Genomic DNA, 25248 nt, shown 5'->3' with positions numbered 1-25248 from the left:
GGCTTGGTATCAGGAAAGAAGCAACCAAGAGAGAAAAGATCCTCCATGAAAGGACTAGGCCAGAAAAAAAAAAAAAAGTGTTAACTTCTCACGTTTGCTCAAGTCTAACTCTTCCATGAGAATCTTCTTAAAGTTCTATGTTGACCTCTCTCTCTCCCCTGGATGTCAGAATGTGGGAGAAGAATCCTGCTGATTGACTCATGAAACACATTACCAGAAGCTCTCTATTTTAAACGTTGAGGCCACGGAAGCAATTTGTACTTTACTTAGAAGTTTATTGCATTTTGATAATTGCTTTTCCCCTTGAACTGTAGAGTTTTAAAATATAATTTTTGACTGACTATAAAATAGAAAAAAAAATCCATATAACTTTAAGAGCATTTTCAAAGCTTTTAAACTCTCTACTAAAGGAAAGCCCAGAGTTACCTTGTTGAGTTGTTGCAAGTTAATATTATAATTTTTTAACCCTTCATTATCCAAGATATAGCGAAAAAGAGATAACCACATTATTCTCTTCCTCTAGAGCATTCTGTCTCAATATTTCTGAAGAACAAAATTAGTGGAAGAGAACATCAAATAGTTTATCACTGATCATGAACAGGCTCTGTTTGTACACACAGAGAATGAGTCTAAAGTGCTCAAGCTCATAAACTCAGTAGTCTAGCAGTGCCAATGAAATAAACGAGGAGGCTAGATTTTCCAATGGTCATTTTCCAAGTGTGAAGACGCATATGGACTGTTAGTCAATGTTTTATGCTGCTTTAAAAACATGAAAAGAATAAGTTGCTTAGAACAGTTTCTTATGGATTACAAAACATTTATGGAAATCTTCCCATATATATTATGCATTATTATATATTATATTTATATATATATTTATTCTCTATAGCTGGGAAATAATTGCTTTGTATATATTGAGACAGACAACTAGGATAATGGTAACTTAACATGCTATATAGCATTCTAAAATGCCTCCTAAGGGTGCTTTTTAATTTTTTTACTCTGTGACTGTGTTGGGCTCAGATATAATTAAATGAACTCAATGTTAAATACAACAAATCAACATAGATGTTGGCTAGCAAAACATAAGACAATAAAAAGGAAATTTATCCAATGGCTATAATTTATATTCAATAAGCTATTTTCACATTTATTATAATAACCTTTTATAACACAACTTCTATTTTTCTGGAGGAGGTCAGCAAGTTATATTCAAGTAAAATAAATATATTTTGGGGTGGGGACAATTCATAGAAAGCTCTCATTTTTGAAAATCATTTCCTTTTCTAGTGTAACCAACCCCCAGTTTATTATTTCGTCTATGCAATCCATTCATGGATGATGGATCCATAATGGGTAATAAAGGGAAATTAGGTTAATAACAATAACTCAGTTATCTAATGCTCTGTTCTTTTTGAGTGCTTTCAATTATAAATGATATTTGATGAAACACCCTAGTGAGATTGATAAGGCAACAGTATAGTGTTTAGCGGGAATACTAGTTCAATAACATTTTTTTCTTTGTAAAGTTGGAAGTCTTTGAATAACATAAACTATGTACATCCATATCCTAAATAGTAATAATAATCCAGTTCAAAACAAGAATAAATGGATCTTCAATTGAATAGTAGTACTTGCACACATATGTCATATGTGATGTCTTCAGTGAAAAGATGAGTGGACAAAAGACAGTTAGAAAAGCAGACTTTGTTATTCACACAGTTAGTGTAGACCAACAATATGTTGCTTGAGACTTTAAAGTTACCCCATGCTTCTTTTCATTGCATTCCAAATTGTCTCCATCAGAGACAAAATCTTTGCCAGGTGGGTCATAATTTTGATAAATGTGGCCCTTGTCATTTTTTAAAATATTTATTTTTTTTATTCATTCATTCATTCATTCATTTAAGCACTGGGTACAGTCAGAAGCACAGGAGGGTGAGAGAATTCACCAGAGCCAGAGCGGGAAGCAGAGCAGGGAGAAGGACCGAAGTACACTGCTGAGGGGAGCAGCGGGCGTGGCAGGAGAGGTCTGAGCGCCATGTGGGACCCTCACCCAGCAGCTGAGGATAGAACTGGCGCTGCAGAGGCTGCGGGCAGCTTTGCAACCCAGTGCTCAATCGCTGCGCCACCGGGGAGGCCTGCCCTTGTCATTTTTGATGAGAAGCAATGTCCTTATGAGAAGCAGTGGTATGAGGAAAAAATACCTTCTTTTCTCCATGGCTTTATGGAAGCTTTATTTCCCTCTTTGCATCAGAAGGTTGTTCAATATTGTATTGGGAAGCACTTTGAACTCCTAGGAAGATAAGTGCTATTTAATTGCAAAGCGTGATTAGTCCTATGTCATTATGTGCACCAGTACAATTTTACAGTTAATGCATCTCAATATTACTACTGTTGACATCCTTCACATTTTTTTAAACTTGCTCAATGGCAGAATTGGATGTCTTAGGGGACTGTTTATTGGAAATTCGATTCAGGATCTCTTCTAGGTCTTTAATATCCAATGTGTTGCTATATTACCCCAGGTTGAATGGTATTTTAGTAGCATCAATACTGCCCTCACACATGAATCACAATCTTGTAACACTGCGCATCATGTCTATTTGATGGAGAAGATCAATTTGCAGAGAGGTGTAGTTCTCATCCAGACTTAATGATTTTAACATTTCTTCCTGCAAAAATAACACATTTTACTAATTGTACACCATTTTTCTTCTTCCTAAAAAAAAAAAAGCATGTGTAGTTAAAATGTTTAATCAGTGCTAAGATGATTTCATAACATATTCTTTGGTTCCTACTTCCTTCTACTAATTCTGTCCACAATTAACTCCAAATGCATATGTTGTGCTGAAATGGATATACTAATTTCTTTTGTTGTTGTTGTTTTTTAATCTGGGCTAAGAAAGGCAGTAGACATAAAATATACCAGGTGTTCTTTCCCACCCTGATCATCTGACAACTCAGTTCTTTGCCATACTACAAATGCTATGCTCCTTCCAGTACTTGCCTTATGCCTTACTTTGTCAAGTTATACTTTGAAGTGTAAGATTCCCTATTTGCCACCTATAGCACGCACTGCTTACTATTTAGATGGTTGAAAGAATGAAGTTTTGTTTGGAAGGGGAGTTTTATAAACTTAATCAGAATGTTCAATGAGTCAAAGAGGTAAATCACTATTTTATACAGCGGAGCTACATAAGGGATCAGGAAAAAAAATAACAATAATAATAATAAATAGCAGGAAACTATAAATTAGAGACATTCTACAGGAGAGGGGAGGCAGAGGGATCAAAATAGGGGAGGGAAGAACACAAGGGACTATGGTGATGGTTTACAAATGAATTGGTGGTGGGAATTTTATAGGGCTACAACTGAGAGGAGAAAGTATACATTGTACATAAATGAACAATGATGTGATATGTGTGTGTGTGTGTGTGTGTATATATATTTATATATTTATATATATATAAAGAGGTAAATTACTAGTTTAGTGCTCAAAATAGATACATATGGAAAACACCTATTTTTAATATTGCTATTTTTTCAATAAAATATTTGCAAAATTTGAAATGCAATAAATGCTGACAAATAGAAACATAGTATTTGGAACAAAATATGCCTTGGAGTGGACGGGTTATGCTATCTGTCTTTTTAATAAGAATTTTGTACTAAAATCCCTTTCTTTAATTTTTGGTGCACATTTAATATAGTTCAATTTTATACAATTCATAAAATTAACATGTTTAGTGACCAGTCATCAAGTGAAGTGCAAGTGTATAAGTGTTCTATCAAGAGCCTTAAAATATCAGTGGAAAAATAGACTATATCCACATGAAAAGACATAATAAGCCAAAAGTATCAACAGATTCTGTAGTTCCAAGCACTCTGACTAACTTATAGCATTATGATTGAATGAATTATGCAGTAAAAACAATTCATATTTTAGGAAATCAGAAAGGAAATATAGAACGGTTTAGATGACCATAGAAAGACTTGAAGGAAAAAAAAGGGTGCTTTAATTTTAGCTATAAAGACTATGCTAGATTTGGATGATCAGAAATAGGAGACTGATCTTTGTTGTAGTTTCAAATCCTTAAGAAATGAACACTTGGACAAGGATTCCTAGAACAAAGTTATTTTTGGAAGAGGTCAAGAGTAAAGAATGATGCAAGAAAGAGAAGCCCAGTGAGTGAGTACACCTTAATTCTAAGGAAAATTGGGAAACATACTTCAGAATTATCCCATCCAAAAGGCAAGAGAGCTAGGTTAATTATAGACCAATTAAACAGAGTCCTTGGTTGAAGGTTGCTGGTGAGGTTGCTAATTACTGGGCACTTCTGGCCAGACACAAATTGCCTTCCAGAGCTCCAGAAAATAGGTTTGCACACATGCAGAAGCAGTTTGGACATTTCCAGGGCCACAGAAATTGTGAGATTGGAAGGTTATGTGGGCAATATGAATAGATTCTGCTAGAAGGTTTTCAAACAGGAGGGGGGAAAATCAAACCAAGGGAGAAGAGATGAGGAAACTGTAAGAGGAAAGTGCATGTAGAAATTCTGAGGTATGTATGTGTTAATAATTAAGGTGTGTCATCTATATAGAGATCTTTAAAATAATGAATTCAAAGTAGTAGTAGAAAATGGCATGGTTTTCCTGAGATCTGTGGTGGATGCAAGCTTCCATAATGAATATATGTTAAAAAGTCATAATTAGCACATGAAATGATAGCATATGGGCCTCCCTGGTGGCGCAGGTGGTTGAGAGCAGTGCTGTGCAGCTGTCCACAGCCTCTGCAGTTCCAGTTCGATCCCCGCTGGCCTCAGAGCAACACCCTTTCTTTCTTTCTGTCTCACCCGCTGCTCCCCTCAGCAGTATATTTCATCAGTCTTCCTGTTCTGTTCCCCACTCTGTCCATGGTGAATCCTCTCACCCTCCCACACATCTGGCTTGTACCCTGGTTTTTGTATAAATAAAATAAATCTCTAAAACAAACAAACAAAAAGAAATATAGCATATGATACAACTTCTTATATATAAAGGCTTTAAGGAAAGAAAAGGAGGAATATCTATGTTAAAATCTGAGAAACTGTTTTGAAGAGAGCAAGTGATTCAATCAATGAAAAATGATTGAAGGGTTAACAATATTAAAACCATTTATATAATAATATACAAATCTGTAAGGTATTGATCGTTTTGTGAAAAATATAAAATTGAATAATTTTCTCAAGAAAAATGAATCCAACATTTAAATAGAGCAATATTCTTTAAAAATTGTAGGAAACCCTATGAAATGATATAGTCAAAATGATGATAAAAATTGTCAGCCAAGAGTACTATATCCTGCACAACTTTTCATCAGATAAAAGGGAGAAATAAGTTTTCTTAGAGAAACAGAAGCTGAGGGACTATACCAACCAGACCTCTTATACAAGAAATACTGAAAGGAGTTCACCTCTAAATCAAAGAGCAGACAAGTGACTTTCTTTAGTGAGAATTTCTAAATCAAATAAGAGATTAAATACCCACATGATGTCTGTAACATTTAGGATCTATGTAAATGAGGACTTGGTGATTGTGAAATGGACTTTAGCCCAAATAGAAAGATCATCCTTCTTTCTGGCTAGCATGGAAATGAAGGGTCATTCTCTGGGATCATATTGCTGTAGATCTGTAGATCAAGCCCCTCCTACCTCTTTTTTATTTTTATTAAGGTTACATTGGTTTAAAATGTTTCATATGATTTAGAGATACAGGAACATACCCTTTAGGTGTATGTTACCAGCCACACCCACCACCAAGGCACACATAGCCTCCAACATAATCCTTTGGGTCCCCTCTGCACTCTTTTCACTCTTCTCCCAGGCTGAAATGTCCATTGAGGACTCTACAAGTTTTTTTTTCTCCAAGTAATTCTAATTGCTGAAGGAGAACTAGGAGACAGAACAGTCACCAAAGAATGATTTTTGAATTGGCAATAGAAGGGAGAAAGTATAATTCACTGGATTAAAATTTCAGTGGAAATGTGAATTGGGAATGGGTTTTATAAAGGAGAGACTGTCAGTTACACTAAGGAACTAATAAGCTGATTTCCATCCATTGGGACAAAGGAGAAGGAAAGTAGAAAGAATCACCATTTTCCACTTTAACAATGACAGTTGGAAGACTGTTATGACTTCCTATGATAATAATTTCCATTTCGATAGACTCCTTTTCCAAGATATCTAAAGTATTTTACAAGTGATTTTTGCCATCCATCCTCATGCCTCAAAGAGGATAGATACAAATATTCGCATCCTCATTTCATAGGCAGCAAATGTGTCTGAAGGTTTCTGAATACACTGCACTTTTACAAAGAAATTTTTAATAAGGTATGCTGTGGAAAATGAAGCATTCAGTAATACCTAGGAAGAAAAAGAAAGGAAGACAGAAAGGGGCACAAAATCCCTTACACATTCTTATTACTAGAATTCACTTTTTGAAAAGAAGAAAATTAACAGATAAAAACGTTTGTGTATATCATATTGTGGCTTGATTAATATCAGTTTTAGTCCTTAACCATTTAGTTCATAGCACTTCTCTGATTCTGATGTTGTCCTTTTCTTCCTCATACATTAATATTTGTCTTCTCTTTACATATGCCAACATTTAATAGTATGAATCTGCATTACATACTCTGTACAATTATATTTATCTGGTGAGTGTATATAATTTTAGGTATATAATAAAAGACTATGATATCCAGCAAAGAAATTAATCTGAATAACATACTTTTTAATAGGAAAGAGATGTCCTACAAATGTTGAAAATTTTCCCAGATATCTTCTAATTTAGTACTTAATTGCATAGTGGTATTGTTTTTCTTCTGGTTTTTAAATTATTAAAAAGAAGATGCAATCTCATAATAACTACCCAAAGATGTCCACATTCTGACCCTTATAACCTTTGAAAATGTTGTTACATGGAAATAGTAAATTAAAGTTGCAAATGCAGCTAGGCGTGCTAATCAGCTGATATTAATATATGGGGAATATACTGGGTATATTTGAATAGGTTCAATCTAATAAAAATCTATTTAAATATAGAAGAGTCAATGTTAGAATTCTATGATGTAAGAAAGATTAGAGAGGACATTTTTGGCTTCATTTTCCATGAACCAAGAATTGTGAGCTATCTCTAGAAGCAAGGAAAGGCAAGAAAATGGATTATTCCCTGAAGTCTCCAAGAAGTAATGTGGCCATGATGACAACTTAATTTTAGCTTTATGAGACCCATTTCAGACTTATGGTTTCCAGAACTGTAAGATTATGAATTTGTATTGTTCTAAATTTGTGGCAACATGCTTCAGCAGCAATAGGGAACTAATATTCCATCATGTTTAGTAAATAATTTAATGAATGGATAAACCAACTTTAATAAGTCAAATCCTATCACTCATATTCCCAATTATGAAAAGGAGCTGAGAGAACTGGATTTCATGAATGAATTTCAAAAGATACGGTAAAATTCCATGAAAATAGCAGTGTGTGTGTGTGTGTGTGTGTGTGTGTGTGTGTGTAAAATTCTAGTTTTCATGCTTTCACTTTAATCTGTGAAGATCATGGTGTCAAAAAAAAGGAGTAAGTGGTTGTCCATGAGATTCCCAAAAGGAAAATTTGGAAGTGTTCTAATTTTACAGTAATAGTTATGTTAACATAGTGCTTACTCTGTATTTATTGTGTGCATTGTACGAAACAGTTTCCATAAAACAAGTAGCTTTGTTCTCACAACAATCCTACTGTCATTATTTCCAATTTATAGATTAGTAATATGAATAGATTCAGAAAAGTAAACTAATTTGTTCAAGGTCATATAGCTAGGAAATAACAGATACAGAAACTGAACTCCTCATTAGGATATATTCTATCTCAAAAGTAACTGCTATTTTCTGATGCCACTTTTAGTAGGTAGCACTTTATTTGACCATTAATTAATGTTTTATAGGTTCATAAAATGTTCTAACTAAGGATAAAATAGTGAGGAGACAATCTAAGAATGAGGTCCAGGTACAAGTTAGAAGAGTTTTGCTGTGGGTATTGTCTAAGGCATATGGCAAAAATATAGTAAAAAAATGAAACTAGAGGGCCTCCCCTAGTGGCGCAGGTGGTTGAGCGCAGCACTGTGAAGCTGTCTGCAGCCTCTGCAGCACTGGTTCGATCCCGGGCGGCTGGCGAGGGTCCCACATGGTGCTGCAGACCTCTCCTGTCTCGCCCGTTGCTCTCCTCAACAGTGCATTTCTGTAGTCTGCCTGTTCTGTTCCCCACTGTGTCTCTGGTGAATCCTCTCACCCTCCTGAGAATCTGGCCTGTACCCCAGTTCTTATATAAATAAAGAAATCTTTTAAAAAAATGAAATTGGAAGGGGAATTTTGGTTTACTTTTGAGAGGTTTCTGAACTCTATGAGATTGAACTTCACACATCTATCATAAGGAAATATTGGCTTTTTGAAATTGTTGTTTGTTTGGATTTTGGGGTTGTTTTTAAGCAATCAGTGTTTTCTTATTAGGCAGGTTAATGTGCATTGGCTCAGGCCACAGATGGTGAGTGTGAAGGCAATGAGTCATAGACAAGATGATTATAACCTCACAAATAAAGGGACTGAGACTTGAAGTGAGAAGCCTATGGGATGTATCAAATGTTAGGGACATTGAATGGACTTGCAACTCTCAAAGGCAGGATAAACAAATGTTGATACATTTAAGTATTTGAGTCTGAAGGACAGGAAGCTAAAAGCAGGTAAGTAGGAGAGTTCAGGGAGACAGACCCATCCTTGTTTGAGAGAGAAGATCACAAATTAGTTTGGAGGGACATCACTGTAACAGAAGGAATTATATACATATGAGATTTTTAACCCCATGGATCATGTGATTGGCTCTCAGATATTTTGCAATCTTTTTCAATAAGCCCTCCACTTTAAAGCAATTTAATTTAAATTCCATTGATTATAAGGATACACATACATTAAAAAATTTCCAGACTCGGGCCTCCCCAGTGGTGCAGTGGTTGAGCGCTGGGTTGCAAAGCTGCCAGCAGCCTCTGCAGCGCCAGTTTGATCCCCGGCTGCTCCTGGCCACCGGAGGAGGGTCCCACATGGGACGCAGACCTCTCCTGCTGCCCACTGCTCCCCTCTGCAGTGTACTTCCGTCCTTCTGCCTGCTCTGCTCTGGTGAATTCCCTCACCCTCCCACACTTCTGACTGTATCCAGTGCTTGTATAAATAAATAAAAATAAATCTTAAAAAAAAAATTCCAGACTCTACTTTGATTCTTAGATACTACATCACAAGTTCCTAAGCTCTTCTGCTCAGTATTTGTACAGACCCTCAGTTTCAGTTTGATGGTTTCTCTACCAACTAAAATGAGAACCTACTGATATAAACAGACATTTTGGAATTAATAGCACCCTTCAAAATCTATAGGGGTATCTAGAGAACAATCAGCTATGCTTGATTGAATATGCTTCTTAACCCCCTGTTACAAACTGATCAGACTCAACAGACCATTGAAATGCTAAAAATCTATGGATTTTCTCTCTGGAGGGGGATGCTTCACAATTAGAAATAGGGACTATAGCTACCAGGTCAGCCTACACACACTGCCCAACTGGAACCTGCTTCTTCATTGCTTGTAACAAAGACCATGAATATCTCTAATGTTGTCTGGCAATCTTCTTTCAATTGACTGTCCCATTTCTATGTAGTTTAAAATTTATCATTCTTGAAAGTCATAATGGATGTGCAAATTCTCATTTTTGTTAGAATCCATCATAATGCCTCACAATCCATTGCAACAATTACATTCAACCATTATAGAAAAGATTTCACAAAGTTTATTACAATAATGTTGAATGCAGATTCTTCATTAGTCTTTAACCAAAGCAATTTTTTATGCTGGATCATAGTTTTATGAAGCTTGACAAATGCCAAAATTCTCTTTTAGATCAAGGAACTTTCAAATGAGTGTTTGATTATTTGAATCTTCCTTGATCCCACCTGCCCCACATCTAATTGAATTATTGTCTTTTGTTGCCCCATTATACCTTCTACATATTTCTTCTCCAATATTTGTAATACCTTAGATTGTTATTTCTGTATATTCTGTACATTTCCCCCCCACCCCCTTGCCAAACAAATTATAAGATCTCTGAGGGTAGTGTGGTTTGGACCATAAATGTAGGAATCAGAGTGAGCTGGCTTTGTATCCAAGTTTCATCAGATCTTGACAGTATGTGACCAAATCTCTAATTTTCACTTCCCACATATGAACATAGAACTGATTTGACAACATTATATTTCTTATATACCTCAAAGAGGTGTTACTCAAGTCAAATGAGAATCCTTTGTAATCTGAAGGTCCATAAGCTACAGACAGGATTTTCACTTGCTGACCTATTTTCCCTTTCCAGCCCAGTCTTTTTGCCCCATCCTATACACTGTTGCCTGACATTAACATGACATGTGTTTCTGGAGAAAAATTAAAGTGATTAATAAAAACACATCCACATTTACACACACATACACACACACACACCAAGAACAACTGCCTATAGTGTTCTCCTTGAACAGAAAGGAAAATTATATAAATAGCTCCTGCATACAAGAACAATGATCCACACCACTGTCAGACCCTTCTCCAAAGTCCACTGGGAAATTAGACCTTATCAGTGTCAAGCATCAATTCACAATCACCATAACAAAGTGGCAGAAGTTGCTAGAGTGACACGCTCTACTGCTGAGGCCAAGACTCTGTCACAAAGAAATGAAGAAGGACAATTATCCTGAGATTTAAGTCTGTGTAGACAGCTACCTTACATCATTCAGGACCAAAAATTTTTCATTGTTAGTGCTCCCCAGAGATGGTCCCCAACTATGCCATATCACTCCTCATAGTTTGCAATACTCTTTACAGAGGAAACTGGTTCTGAATTTGGAGTCTAAAAAGGGAGACAGGCCAGCACCAAATTTCTCTTGGTAAGTCTTGACAGCTTCAGGCTACCTGAGAAACTTGGAGTTGTTGTCCCCTTGGGGGCCCCCTCAAAAATGACACATGTATCTCATGAAGATATCCAGCAGGTAGCACTTGAAAATAAGTTTCACTATAGAATACTGTCAGGTAATAAGCACCGAGTTGTTTCAGCAACTAAAGACATCAGTCTCTTGGGAATATGTTGATCTGCTTGTGTCTGCTAGGAGGAAGGGAGAACTGGCAGATGAAAGTCTGAGACTGTCAGTGCCTACAGGGGAGTGATGGGTGAACATCAAACTTAAACCCAGATGAACACCTCAACACCCAGGTAGGAATTTCACTGTCAAGATCAGTTGATTGGAAGGAGTCTGGAGGAGAGGAAATACAACACAGTCACAGTATACATGTGCTCCCAGGCAAAGTGACTGTAGCGCCAGCAGTGAATTTTCATAAAGGGTAAAGAGAAAAATGCAGCGCTGTATCCAGCTCTCTACAAAAGATGGACTCAATAAATGTTAATGACAGCAGGAACGATGCTTCAGTACAGTTTCTATGAATTCTGGCTACAGTTAGGGCAGTACACTGGCAAATAAAAATACCACTGAGCTGAGTGTGCTTAGAAACATGTGGAAAATGTTCAAATTTAAGCTAAATCCATCTCCCAATATAATGTTTATTACGCTATGCAGGGCACATAAAGACAAACTGAAGGTTCTGTTATCGGGGGGAGTTTTCTTGCTCAATTATCAATCAGATTTATATATAATATATATAAATACATATTCAGTGGGTTCAGTATACAAATTTTACAAACTCAGTTTTTAAAGAATATGACAACATAGTTTTAAATTTATTACTGATTTAAATTTATGACTGATTAATGGAATCATTTAGAGTTCTAAACTCTTGAATATTCACTCAATATCATTTCTCAATTTGATGTAAGTTGACTACCCTAAGCACAGCCTACATCACCACAGAAATAACTATAAACATGTTTGGAATGCTTGTCTATTCTAGGTCCTTTGTTTTATATCTTAAATAAATTATGCCATCTATTCCTTACATTGACCATATAAAATTAGGGCTATGATTTTCTCTTAATAGGAAAGTAAACTAAGGCTTAGAGTATTTAAATAATATAACCAGGATGATATAGCTAATGGAGCAAGAATTTAAATCCAAAAATCTAAAACCATAATCTTCACATTGGGGATATTTATTATGTCATGTTCCTTTTATTTATGCAATCAAACCCGTTCAGATTATATGCTAGTTCTAGGACCCCCGTGCACTGGGGTGCAGTAGAGTTGTATACATCATACCTTCCACCAGGGATAATATAATCCAGCAAAAGTATTGATCAAACAGTTTCAAAAACAAACAATTTAGCAGCTACAACTTGGAAAACTTTCGCCTTGAAAATAATGAAAACCACTGTGATAAAAACCAGAAGTTGTATTGTTGTATTTTTTTTTAAAACTTTCTTAATTTGGAGTGGAAAAGCAAAATTTATTTCACTGAAGAATTACAGCTATGTGGAGAAAGGTCATTCCATGGATATACCACTCACAGGACACCTATTGCTACATATTTCTTCATTTTCCCAAGGCAGGTACAATTCCATGTAGTGTGTCCTTTGGCCTCGATTTTTGCCAGACTGTGCATCCTTAAGTTTTATTTGGAGAATGTAATCACTGTACTTTTATGTACTTATATTTCTTAAGAAATTAAATACAGCTATGCTTTACCTGTATAGAAATGAAATAATATGCATATCAAGCACATGCATATTGACCATTGATGTATCTATACTTTAAACTGTGTGTGTAGTAAATTTTAGTTTTCTATTGATTTCTATTATAAAATTAAGCATTCATGTTTTGAGAAGTAAGTGAAATACAACTTAATTCTATGATATGCTCATACTGAAGAATACGGAAAATCCCTTAAAAGCATACACTGAAAAGAAATTCAGTCTTATAAAGCTAATGATACTAGAAATGTGTCTTATATTATAAATGTAAATTAGTATTCTTTTTTATGTTTGGGAAAATGTGCTGGATGTCCAGAGGGGGAAAAGAAAGACTGTCAGGGGGCTTCCCTGGTGACGGAAGGGGTTAAGCACCACATTATGAAGCAATCCACAACCTGTGTAGCATGAGTTCAATCCCCGGCCAGTCAGGGAGCTACGCACATGGTGCAGCAGACATCTGTCTCACCCGCTGCTCCCCTCAGCAGTGTATTTCAGTCAATCTGACTGTTCTGTTCCCCACTCTGTCTCTGGCGAATCCTCTCACCCCCCTGCATCTCTGGCCGGTACCCCAGCTCTTGTATGCATAAATAAATAAATCTTTAATAAAAGAAAAGTCTGATGGTTGAAGAGAAGAATAGACACTTGAACATAAATCTGTTTAGCTTTTAAAAATCTTTGGTCCCCAATATTCTTCAAGAAGATATGTTGCTTTATCTTTCTTCTTCAGATCCCCTTCTCAACACTTCATGAAAGTCTCTGCTTTTTAACAATTGAAACATATTGACTTGAACTAATGGAGAGAGATATTCCCTTCTCATCCCCTCCACCTCCTCTTTTACTCAACTTCTTGCCATATAAATGTGTGCCCATTCACATAATCACATACTGTAAAGGGAAAGAAACACATGAATGCCGATTTCTTCTGATAAGAATCTAAGTATATATAATGGTGTATAATCTGAAAAACTCAGAAAAACATAGAAGATATAAAACATAACCCATAATCCCAAAGTCAATTACTTGATAAAGCTTTTCTCTGTGTGTGTGTGTGTGTCTCTCTGTGTCTGTCTGTCTGTCTCTTGTCCCTTAGAAATATATTATGACATCAGGGTCATTTTTTCATACACATGTTTTTAAATCCTATTCTGGTGTCTAATAGAATTTTGAATATCTAGGATAGAATGGATAAAAGGAGTTCTTTTGTCCCAAGAGGTATGATTGGTTCCACATGGAAGAAGGGACTCAGGAAGATAGGAGCCTTAGATTCTGCAACACTTCACAGCTGAAATGTTGTCAAAGAAAAAACATTAAAAGAGGGAGCCAGGAGCTTGAAAATGGTCAGCCAGGAAAGCCTCTGCTCAAAGAAAGAAAACTTTTTCTCTGTACCACACCACAGAGGCATGATTAAAATTAAAGGAAATTTTAATTTTCTCAGAGGGGGAACTAAATCATGAGTGAGAGGTTAAAAAAAGTATATTTAGATATCAAGAGAATTGCAAAGCAATAGCAAAATTAATCAGATTTAATTTAGGAGTTTCTTCTATTGTGCTATTGGACTTGTATATGTAAATAAGTGTTTTGTTGGTAATTTAGAAATATTAATTCAAATGTATTTTAGTTATTTTTAATGCTGAATTTATTAAGATGTCTTATGTTCCTTTTAGTTCTTAAGCAAAAATTAGTAAATCACTTAGCAATGGCTGAAGTCCCCAAAAACTTTAACATTAGGGGTAGTAAAACTGGCCTCCAAATTCTAAATTGTGGGGAAAAAAATCAAAAATCTCATAATGCACAATCCCAAAACTGGCCAGAGATGGAGGTGGTCAGAGCACTTACTCCTCCAGGCTTTTGGGCAAATATTTTAGCATCAATTATTGTGTTGACAAGGATTAAAGAGTGTGAATACGTATACTTGTGTCTGTTCAGTTCTGGGATGTGGTGAAAAGTTTCATCCCTTTAGAGGCTATGGGCCATGACTACACAATGTTGATTTTATTAGTTATTTATGTCTGTTCTAAAATTAGACAACATGTATGACTTCTCTTGGCCAGTGGAGAATTGGCAATTCTGTAGTAACACTGCAAACTTCCCACATCTCTCCATATGCAAGTGTACACAGGTATGTTCAGTGTTACCATGTTCAGCCTGTACTTAGGGACTATGATGATAGAAGAGCAAATAGGGGGGAGCTCCTAGACAAAAATAGACTCAGCTGAGACTAAAATCTCAAAAGATAAGTATCATGTGTAAGAAATAAAAGCTCAGAAAGAAAAAAAAGATTAGATGCATATGACAAGTTTATATAGGACTGAAGGCCATTCATAGTGTGCCAGCAGAGAATAAAGAAGGTGAAAAATTCTTCTGCTTCTTGAGAGGGAGGGGAGGAAATATCTAACATACCCATATCACTTCAATTTAGGGCAAAAACTAATGATCATTTTGGGCAGGAAGGACACTTGTGATGACAGTGTCCTAAGGCAAAAGGTTCCATGATATCGCTGATTTTCAAAGTCCTTTTGAACCTTCTAATTAGATGATGCTTCATTATGTTCAACATGCCTTTTTATATAATTTAATTGAGTAGAGTATGTGGATCCTAATTCATTAATAGCATTCCTCTGGCAATTTCATTTCCTATTATTATTCAAGCAATCTGCAATTTTTTTAACTAGCAAAATTCTTAGGATAATTTACCAATATCCACTTTTCCATAAAACCTATTTCCATGTAATGATATTTGCAGTGCTCTATATTATAAGGATTTGATAGCCTTATTGACTCATTTATAATAAGTATTTATTTAACACATGTGTGCATAGGTAGGGTCACCTTGATGCATGATTCCTGGGGCAGCATTGGCACCTTAGAGTTGCATAGTGTGAAAACTTCACGGTCCTCTATGTCAGTTTGATCTGGGGAGGCCTGATTCTGCCCCAGAGATTTTATATTTCAAACTTCCATTTTAGGCTACTCAATGGACTGAAAGGTTATGTTCCTACAAAATTCATAAGTTAAAATCCAAACCCCCATATGATAGTTGAATGTGGGGCCTCAGGAAAGAAATCAGGTCACAAGGGTAGACTGTCATGAAGGGAATCATTGCTGTTATTAAAAGAAACTCTTGAAGAACTCCCTTCTTCCCTCTACCATGAGGTGACACAGTGAATAGCAGTCACCTATGAATTAGGAAGAGGACTCACCGCATACACAGAATGAATCAATACCTTGAGCTTGAAATTCCCAGCCTCCAGAACTATGAGAAATAAATTTATGTTGCATATAAGCATCCAGTCTCTGGTAAATTTGCTACAGTGGCTCAAACTCAGACAATTATTCTGAAAGGGCCACTGTAAACTAAAAAGGTAATAACACTCTTCTCCATTACTAGCAACCTAAATGACCTACTGTGTTCTCGAAATGTAGAAACTGTTAGAGGGATATTCTTGAGTGGTACATAGGGATATTTCTTGAGTGATAAGTGGCACAGCCTTTTGGTAGGAAAGAATTTGATTTCTATCCGTAATTGGAGTTTAGATATACTCAGACATGATGAATTGACAAACATTAAAGGGAACTTGATTGTACTAAAAGAAATAGCAGTTCTGTGTGGAAGTATGAGTGAGGAAGAAGCTGATTGAGATTGCATGGCATGGCAGCTGCTGACCTAGGGAACACTTCAGGGAAATTCCTAGAAGACCTCACAAGAGGCCAGGACAGGTGACAATTTACTTGAGAAGAGAGACATATAGAACAACTGCTTTTACTGGGAAATAATGCTCACCTGGTGTGCTTTAGGAGCAGCAGAATTGAGATTATGGCTAGTGAGTGTTACCACTAGGGGGAAAAAAAAAAAAAAAAACCTCGAGTAATACAGTCTCACAATGGAACTGGGGCTGCCTAAAGCCCACACACTCTAGAACCTAGAGTAACCACTGAGTCATAGTTGTGCCACTTGTGGCCAACTAATTCTAAGAAAGACCTCTGTGGCCCCATATCTCTGGTTACTAGAAGTGGAGAATCTAGCAGGCTTGGCTTCACAAGTTCTCATGACTGTAACAGATTCCCACCTGGGTTTGGCTAGTGAGAACAAAATGTGAAATCTTGAGTGCAGCAGAAGAGAGCCTGATTCCTCCTTTCTCCTTTACTGTTGCATTAAATGGTGGCCAAGAAATTGCATGCATCACCTCCTGCATTCATTTCCCACTGTGCAATTTCTGTGTTTCAGTAATACTACTTTCTCTCTTTAGCTTGTGGGTGATGGCTTCTTCCTGATGTAACTAATCTCTGGGTTTCTTTACCATTTCCACTTGACTTCTTGGATTTGCCATTACTTGTGAATACTTTCTATGAATTGACTTTTCACAGAGGTTTCTATTTCTATGCCTAGAACCTAACTTGATGCTATTTGAGACTGAACTTTTTGATACAGGCAAGCAAGGCTTCAGTATATATATTCAACTGCTCAGATGTCAAATAAAACCTGGGACACACTGGTAGCAGTGCCAAGGGAGGTTTATCATTCCCTTAAATGAATATCCTAGCTCTTTTAGTGTGCAGAGAACTTGGTATATTGTCTGCTCAGTATCTTTAATATTATTCATTTTGTTGTTTTTGGCTCCCAGGGTTTATGGGATTTTAGGGGTTTTTTTGTTTGTTTTTGTAAAGATAATCTTTTTTTCATAAGTTCAATCTTCCTGTGTTTTCTTTTTTTTTTTTTTTAAAGATTTATTTATTTATACAAGCACTGGGTACAGTCAGAAGCATGGGAGGGTGAGAGAATTCACCAGAGCCAGAGGGGAGAGCAGAGAAGGCAGAATGACAAAGTACACTGCAGAGGGGAGCAGCGGGTGGCAGGAGAGGTCTGCGTGCCATGTGAGACCCTCGCCTGGCAGCCGGGGATCGAACCGGCACTGCAGAGGCTGTAGGCAGCTTTGCAACCCAGCGCTCAACTGCTGCGCCACCGGGGAGGCCCTGTAAAGATAATCTTAAGAGATTTTGGACATTTATGAAAATTTCATTTGGGTATACCCCGTTTTACTTTTGATAGTAACTATAAGAATATCTTTCTTAACTTACAAGCTAGCTTTTTCATGAAAACTTGGGTATTTGATAAAATCTGCAATTGGACTATCTAGATACCACCAGATACTGTATCACACAACTGTAATCTATTCTATTTTAGTAGAAGTACTTTTTGATTATAAACATACTTGAATATGTAACACTAAAACTCATGTAGATAAAATTCAAGTCATTATAGGGGAGAAACGGGCTTGATCTGTTAATTATGAGACCTTCCTTCTCAACTTATCGGGAAACTTTGAAATTGTTTGTCTGTTTTCTCATTTCCTTATTTTTTTTTTTAAACATCAAACACATTCTTCAAGAGCTACAACATTAGTAATTGAATTTTCACTGGGGAAATAAGTTGCAAACAACTCAATTTTATGATGTTTCTACAACTTTGGAAAAATCAAGTATGCAACTTCAAAGAGAAAACAGTTAAAAATAAAATTTCCTAGGGAGACTACCTTATTGATGGGCAAAGCTCTAAAGTTTTTGAGGTTCAGTTCAGTGAAGTATCCACATGTTAGTATAACCTCTAACTTGTCTGAATATGTTGCAACTGTAAATTGAATCAGAAAATATCCTCAGGATATTCTTTATTTTGAAACTTGTCTACTACTGGACTTCCTTTTTTTAAGATTTATTTATTTATACAAGCACTGGGGTACAGGCCAGAGGCACCGGAGGGTGAGATAATCCACCAGAGACACAGCAGGGAGCAGTACAGGCAGACTGACTGAAGACACTGCTGAGGGGAGCAGCAGGCAAGACAAGAGAGATCTACCACACCATGTGGGTAGCTCCCTGGCTGGCTGGGAATCGAACAAGCCCTACTGAGGCTGTGGACAGCTTCACAACACTGTGCTCAAAACCCGCTGCACCACCAGAGAGGTCCTGGGTTTCCTTCTTACAAATCTAAAGAGTAGAAAAGTATTGCTGTCTGTTCACTTACACTGTAAGTTCTGATGAGGTCTTGGTGCACAATCTGAACTAAGAATTGTGAAGTTTGGTGTTTAGAAATAAGATTCATGGTCTTTTACCTAGGTAATGGTATTCAGAGAGGCAAGAGAAGGGAGACTTAGTACCAAACAATATCTGCATATATGATTATTCATTAAATATTTTAAGATATGGAAGAAAGATTAGAATGCCAGGGCAAGATGATAGATGTTTAGGGGGGAAATGATTTACAAGTTAGTTTTTTTTTTTCTTTTTGCTATGATAATGTTTTGTGTTTGATTTCCTAGGACATTATAGCTAAATATTTCCTGCAAGTAAATTGAATCAGAAATGGCTCTTAGTTTTCTGCTCATTTCTTATAGAATTATTATTTTTTATAAAGTGAAGAACAGAAAAAAATAAGCAATATGTTCACTAAAGTATAAATATGGAAAAGATTATAGATGTTCCTCTGTTCTGATCATGTTTTTAAAAGTCATTTTTGAATCTTGTGGGACTATTAGATTTCTGATAAGGCATTGGGAAGAAAATATGGGATATATCAGGGAAGCACCATTTTTATAAATCTTTATCTAAAGTAAGATTGCATTGAGGATTTAAAACATAACATGTATTGCATCAAAACTTTCAAAACTATAATTTAAAATTCTGAAATCTTTAGCAATTTATTTTAAAAGTAAGGAATGTCTAAAATTATTGAAGGATGAAAGCAACTGATCCACTTTGGCAAATAGAATGGCTAGTGGAGGGTATATTATTTTAAGATAAAGATAGGTTAGGTAAAGATCAGAAGATGCAATGTTTTAAATTTTAGACTTGAAATGTCAAAATGGTCACTAGTGCTCTGTGGAATAAATGTAAAAAAAACATAGACTAACCAAGGAATTTTCCCAAAAATTACATGATATGAGAACTCTTCAATATTTAGAGGGCATAAGGAATGCAAAATCATCTATATTTTTATATCAATACATTTCATAAACTTCTTCAATAAGAAATAAAGCATTTGACTGCATAATATGTGTTTCTGGGATAGTGTAAGAAATAAATTTTATATGGAAAAAACTGGGAGATTTAGTAGAAATTTTTGACATAGTGGTTGAAAATTACCAAGATATCTGTTCTACATCATTGAAGACTTGAGAAAAATTTGGGAGCCTAGTAGACAATTTATGAATTACTTCAGACCATGTGGCATTTAATTTTAAGAGAATGAGGTATATAGGAACGATTGACTTATTTTTTAAATGGAGGCATCAAAAAATAGCAATAAACAGTTTCTCTCTCTGCTTCCTGAAGATTTGGGGTCCTTTTACTGTTAGTGAAAACCCTCACTTAGTAACACTTCACTTTCTTCAGTCAACATTACTAGACCTGATTCATGGCACCTAAAGTAGAGTGTTTCTACTTGAAGAGGAAGATTACCGGTTCAAGGGGATTTTTTTGGAAGTGACTGAAACTCGCCCCTTTAGATGGAGTAGATGTACCCACAGGTTCACCACTGGGGCAGGAGCTGGATTTCAACTGTTATTTGTCACACCTCAGTTGATTGCAAAAACCAAATATGGGGTCCGGTGTGACATAGTGATCTCCAAAGGACAGACATGACATATGTGTTAGATAGGACAGGACAAAGAGAACAAAGTGGAAAAGTTAATTCACAGTTAATTCATAAAGGTATATGTAGGGTAGTGAAAAATCAATTGGCAATGGAAAGCACTTAGTGGCTATCTCAAAGGCACAATAGGCAGGAACCATTATCAAAATCCAGAGAAAGCTGTAGCAATAGATGTCACTGTAGTTGTACCTGAAGATCACAACCCTACAGGAGCTGAGACCTTATAGAAAAACTCAACATGAATTGTCCACTGCTCCGCAGAAAGGGATTAGGTTAGTAAACACCCAGAGTTTTGTCTCTTCTCTCTAGCATATCTCCTACCTTTCTCCCACTGAAGGACACAAATAGAAGCTAAGGGGCAAAAGAGTCTGGTTAATACCCTCCAAAGGGTTATCCTCAAGAGGCAAAGACCAGGGTGAAGAATGGTAGAAGATAAATGTGGACAGGCAACTGAAAGTAGTTGACATAGCACACTATGTGTCAGCTCAGCCTGATGGTCTTTTCTAGTCTTGAGACAAATCAATATATTTGCTTATGTGGACTTATTTATTATCTTCTGTTTCCTATTATTGAGACATTTCCTAAACCCTGTTATTTTTGAATCACCATTTAGAACTGGACATACTTATATGTCCATTTATTACCATTCCTCTCCCACTGGAGAGGATAAACCATCCTCTACTGTGGTCTTTCATCCCTTTCACCAAAAAAGGGAGCCTATTTGGTAGAAAACATGAAAAGATCAAAGCTCTCATGATGTTTGAGAAGAACATCATTTATTTCCAATATTTCTTGGGCGTGTGACACTAATTAGTGCCCTTTCTTCTATGTATTAGAATCACTGTATATCTTGAATTGTGAGATCCAGTCAGATATGGTCTGATACAGTGGCTTGTATTTAGAGTCACTCCAAGAAGCTAGTATCTACCTTTCCTACTAATATAGAAAGGTATATCATTTCTGTAACTTAGAAAAATAAATTCTCTTGGTAAGAATTAGAGAAGGAAAGTGGTAGGAAGTATGACCACATCTGATCTCTATCCTACCACCTTCACTCCCTATAGTTAAAAAGAAAAGGTTAAAAGCTTTTAATTATGTTACTGATGGACTCTCAGATTCTGCCACAAAAAAATGGTGTTCTAGAATAGGAGATAAGTTTTGCTACAGAGATGGCACGAACTTTTCTGCCTTTTATAGAATCAAATCTTCTGGCACTTACAGGCTATGTGAATTTATTAATAGCTCAAGACTTCACTATGACTAAATGTATGTTCTTTCACAAATCACAATTAGCTTTGTATCATGAAGGGACTATCAGTCACTGGAAAATGCAATATAATGTGGAAGTTGCATTTAAAAATGTGTGGGGAATATAAAAATAAAATTAAAAAAAGAAAAAAAATTAGTCATACATTGATTTGGAAAAAAAAATTGGTTGACTTTTGAACACAAACCAGATGTTTTATATAGTCTCATATATGTTAACTTCCTGTGATAGTGGAGGGGGTGCTCAAATTCATTTTAATTTGGGTATACCTGTAATATAATCTTACTAAGCAGACACAGGAAATCTTGTCTGAGTAATTCTGAGTTTTAGTTGTATAATGTTAGATACAATTCCGACTAAGAAATGACAAATGATTGCATTTCAAGACATGGTCCTAGAAAAGAGCTAATCCCTTAATTTACTATGTCATCTCTAGAGTGAAGCTAACAGGAAAAATTATAATCACAACTTGGGGATGAGTTATTGTGAGAAGAATATGACTTATTTCTCAATGAAATAGGTAGTCAGTATGAGGGAGAGTATTTCTGACCGGTAACAGGGGGAAAAAACAACATTGAATATTATTAGACTTTATGTTCTTCTATCCACTCCCATTTTCACTAATGTGAAAGGTAAATGATGACTTTTACTGTGTAGAAAGTTTTCCTACTAAGGACTAGGTATTTTCTTCATAATATTTTATTTCTACATACCTCCAAATAACTTTTCACCTATGTTTTTATAAAGAAGAAAACTATATAGAGAGAATTTAACTTGCTGAATTCATACAGGAAATAAGTATTAAACAACAGCATTTAAACCCAATATTCTTTGATTTCTTGTTCTATTGCTACTTTCTGTCCCTCTTACGTAAATTCTTTCCTTTATTTCTGTATTTAATCTGAATATTTATAGTAGGAAGTTCAGGGAATTCTGAATGAATCACACTAGATTTTAAATGCCTTAAGCTTTCATTGTATCTAAAATTGCCTTTTGAGTTAATCCTGCCTGTTAGAATTTATTTCAAAATTAATGCATGAGTAGATGTTTGAAAGACAAAGCCCCTCTCAGCACTTAGAGCCTGGGGTTTCTTATTTTTAAAACAATGAATTATTGTTCTGCTTTCACTAGAATTTTTTACTGATACATGAATGCTCTTCAATTTTGCCATCCATCCATCATACCCTCAGACATTTATTGAACATCTACTATGTGTCTGATACTATCTTGGGAATTCAAAGAACATGTGATAGATATCCCCAGGAATTCAATTAGGCCCTTCAGAAATATTGAATTTGCCACCTGCTTTATATACTTAAAGGGAGTGAAAAGGCAAGTCCTGTTATGAGGCTACAATTTTTATTTTATAGAGGATTAAAAAAATGCCAGTAAAATTTTAAAAGCAATAAACTATAAAGCTGATGTTACTTCTTGAGACAGGAAAGCTACACTAGTTCTAATAATTGATATTATTTGCCATAAGTCACAAAACTTATATTGCCACAACACAATAAGTTTTACTTTTTTCTCATTAATCTGTTGTTGGTGGGACACTTCTCCTCAAACCTGTAACTATGCCATCCCAAGTATATGTCTTCTTAAATTATAGTGCCAGGGAAGAAAGTGGTGAATGCCACACACTTGTTCTTAATCATCTTGTTCAATAGTGATTTGCACCAATTTTTCTCACTTATTTTTCCAAAAATAGTCACATGATCTCTAACTAAAGACAAGGCAGTCTGGAAAATGCAGTGAAGGATATGGAATGTTTGGTAGGTACTGTGTCTTCCACAGAGAGATCACTAAGAATGTGTTTACAACTTAATTTGTTTAAGGAAGTCGTGGTTGAAAGTTTGCTACGAAATCTATCTGTTCAGATATAAGAACACAATTATAATTAGATTGTAACTCTTCCATAGAGATAAACCATCCATTGAATATAAGGTTAGGAGTGGAGCAAAAATATCTAGGTAGAAAAAATAAAAGCATACCACTTTGATATTGTACCTGCTTGGAATTTCAAACCTCTATTAAGCACTTGGCCCAACTGCCTCATGAGACATTTCTCAAATTTAAGATTATCAGAATAATTTAGTTTAAATAACTGTTTTTAATAATATATGATGGATTTTGCTTTAACAGGGTGGCTGGTGTCTGATAAGGGGTAGGTCATAAAAGCCTTCTAATTGTCCTCAAACTGAAAAACGTGTAAATGAACTTAGTTTGTTAGTTCTATGGAAATCAGGCCATAACCAGCACTATGTAATTCAGCACAACATGATTTTTCTCCCCAAATTGAGTAGGCATATGGCTTTCCATTACAATTCAACAACCATGTCAAATCTTGAGATCTAATTGTAGCTCATGCTCTCATTGAAATGGTTGACTTGGGCAAGCAACCAGCAACAGAAGCATCAGGCAGGTGTTCCTGAATCGTCTGCTGGTTTCCATTTGGTTATTCTTGCAGACCCTTTGGCAAGGCTGCCTGCTGATAAACTCAAACCTGTTCATTGTTTGGGATTCATGGATCAGGAACTGAATGCCTTCTAGTGAATGGTTTCATGTGCAGCTGACACCCAAGGTTTTCTGTTTACCTATGAGACTGTGTGGGGGCACTATTTGATTATGAAACATATGCTGAAACAGCAGGGTCTGAACTAAACACAAACAAAAGTGTACCATTTGGCTTGGGCATATTGATAAACAAGAACAAACTCTGTTCCCAGATGATGTGTAGGTTACAAATGGACCAATTAAAATTCTGAGGGGTTTCTTTGGGAGTCAAAATGGCCCAAAGTTATACTGATAGGAGGTAAATTAATATGGGAGAATGTGGAATCTAGAGGAAAACTTGAATATTATCATTTCTTTGTGAAATCAAATTCCCTTGTCTGAATATCTTTGTGTCCAGACAAGTTTCAGATAACTTGAGTTTTGCGATTTTGCGATTTTGAAAGTAGCTGCCATTAAAATATTTAGGGATTCTACAAGAAGATAAACATTCAGCCTTTTCTCAGTTTATTAGCTTAGATTATTTTACGGAGAAGCTTTTCCAGTATCTAAGGGATACATGGTAGTCTAACACCCTGTGCTGTTACTGAAAGCATGGAAGAATTATCTCCTCTTAATAGTTTTGACACCAATGCAATGGCTGTCAAATCTGCAGTTTGCAACCATCTGAGGAGTTTCATAAAGTTCTGCTGCCTGAGACCAACCACCCATCTTGGGCTGGGATCAGGGATAAGCATTGGAATTTTTAAAACTCTGTAAATGATCCCATAACACACTCACAGTTGAAAACTACAGCTCGAACACTTGTTATAGGCATCTGCCTCCTTGGGGTTAATAAAAAATCTTTAAGAAACAATATGGTATAAAGTATAGAAGTGTTTTATAGACCTATCAACTAACACACTCACTTTTCTGAGAAATGGTGTGCTTTGTACCTCTGAGAGGACACTGAGTAAAAGACAAAGTAAAAGACAAAGGACACAAATAGTTCTTTAAATTTCAGTTCCCTCATCTTAGAAATAAAGTTAATAGAAAAGAATATCATAAAACTGTAGATTCAGATTTC

Source organism: Talpa occidentalis, unplaced genomic scaffold (assembly GCF_014898055.3).
Source record: "Talpa occidentalis isolate TD23 unplaced genomic scaffold, MPIMG_talOcc4v2.1 talOcc4.13, whole genome shotgun sequence".
In the NCBI taxonomy this organism is placed as follows: Eukaryota; Metazoa; Chordata; class Mammalia; order Eulipotyphla; family Talpidae; genus Talpa; species Talpa occidentalis.
Note: the sequence above shows the minus strand (reverse complement) of the source record.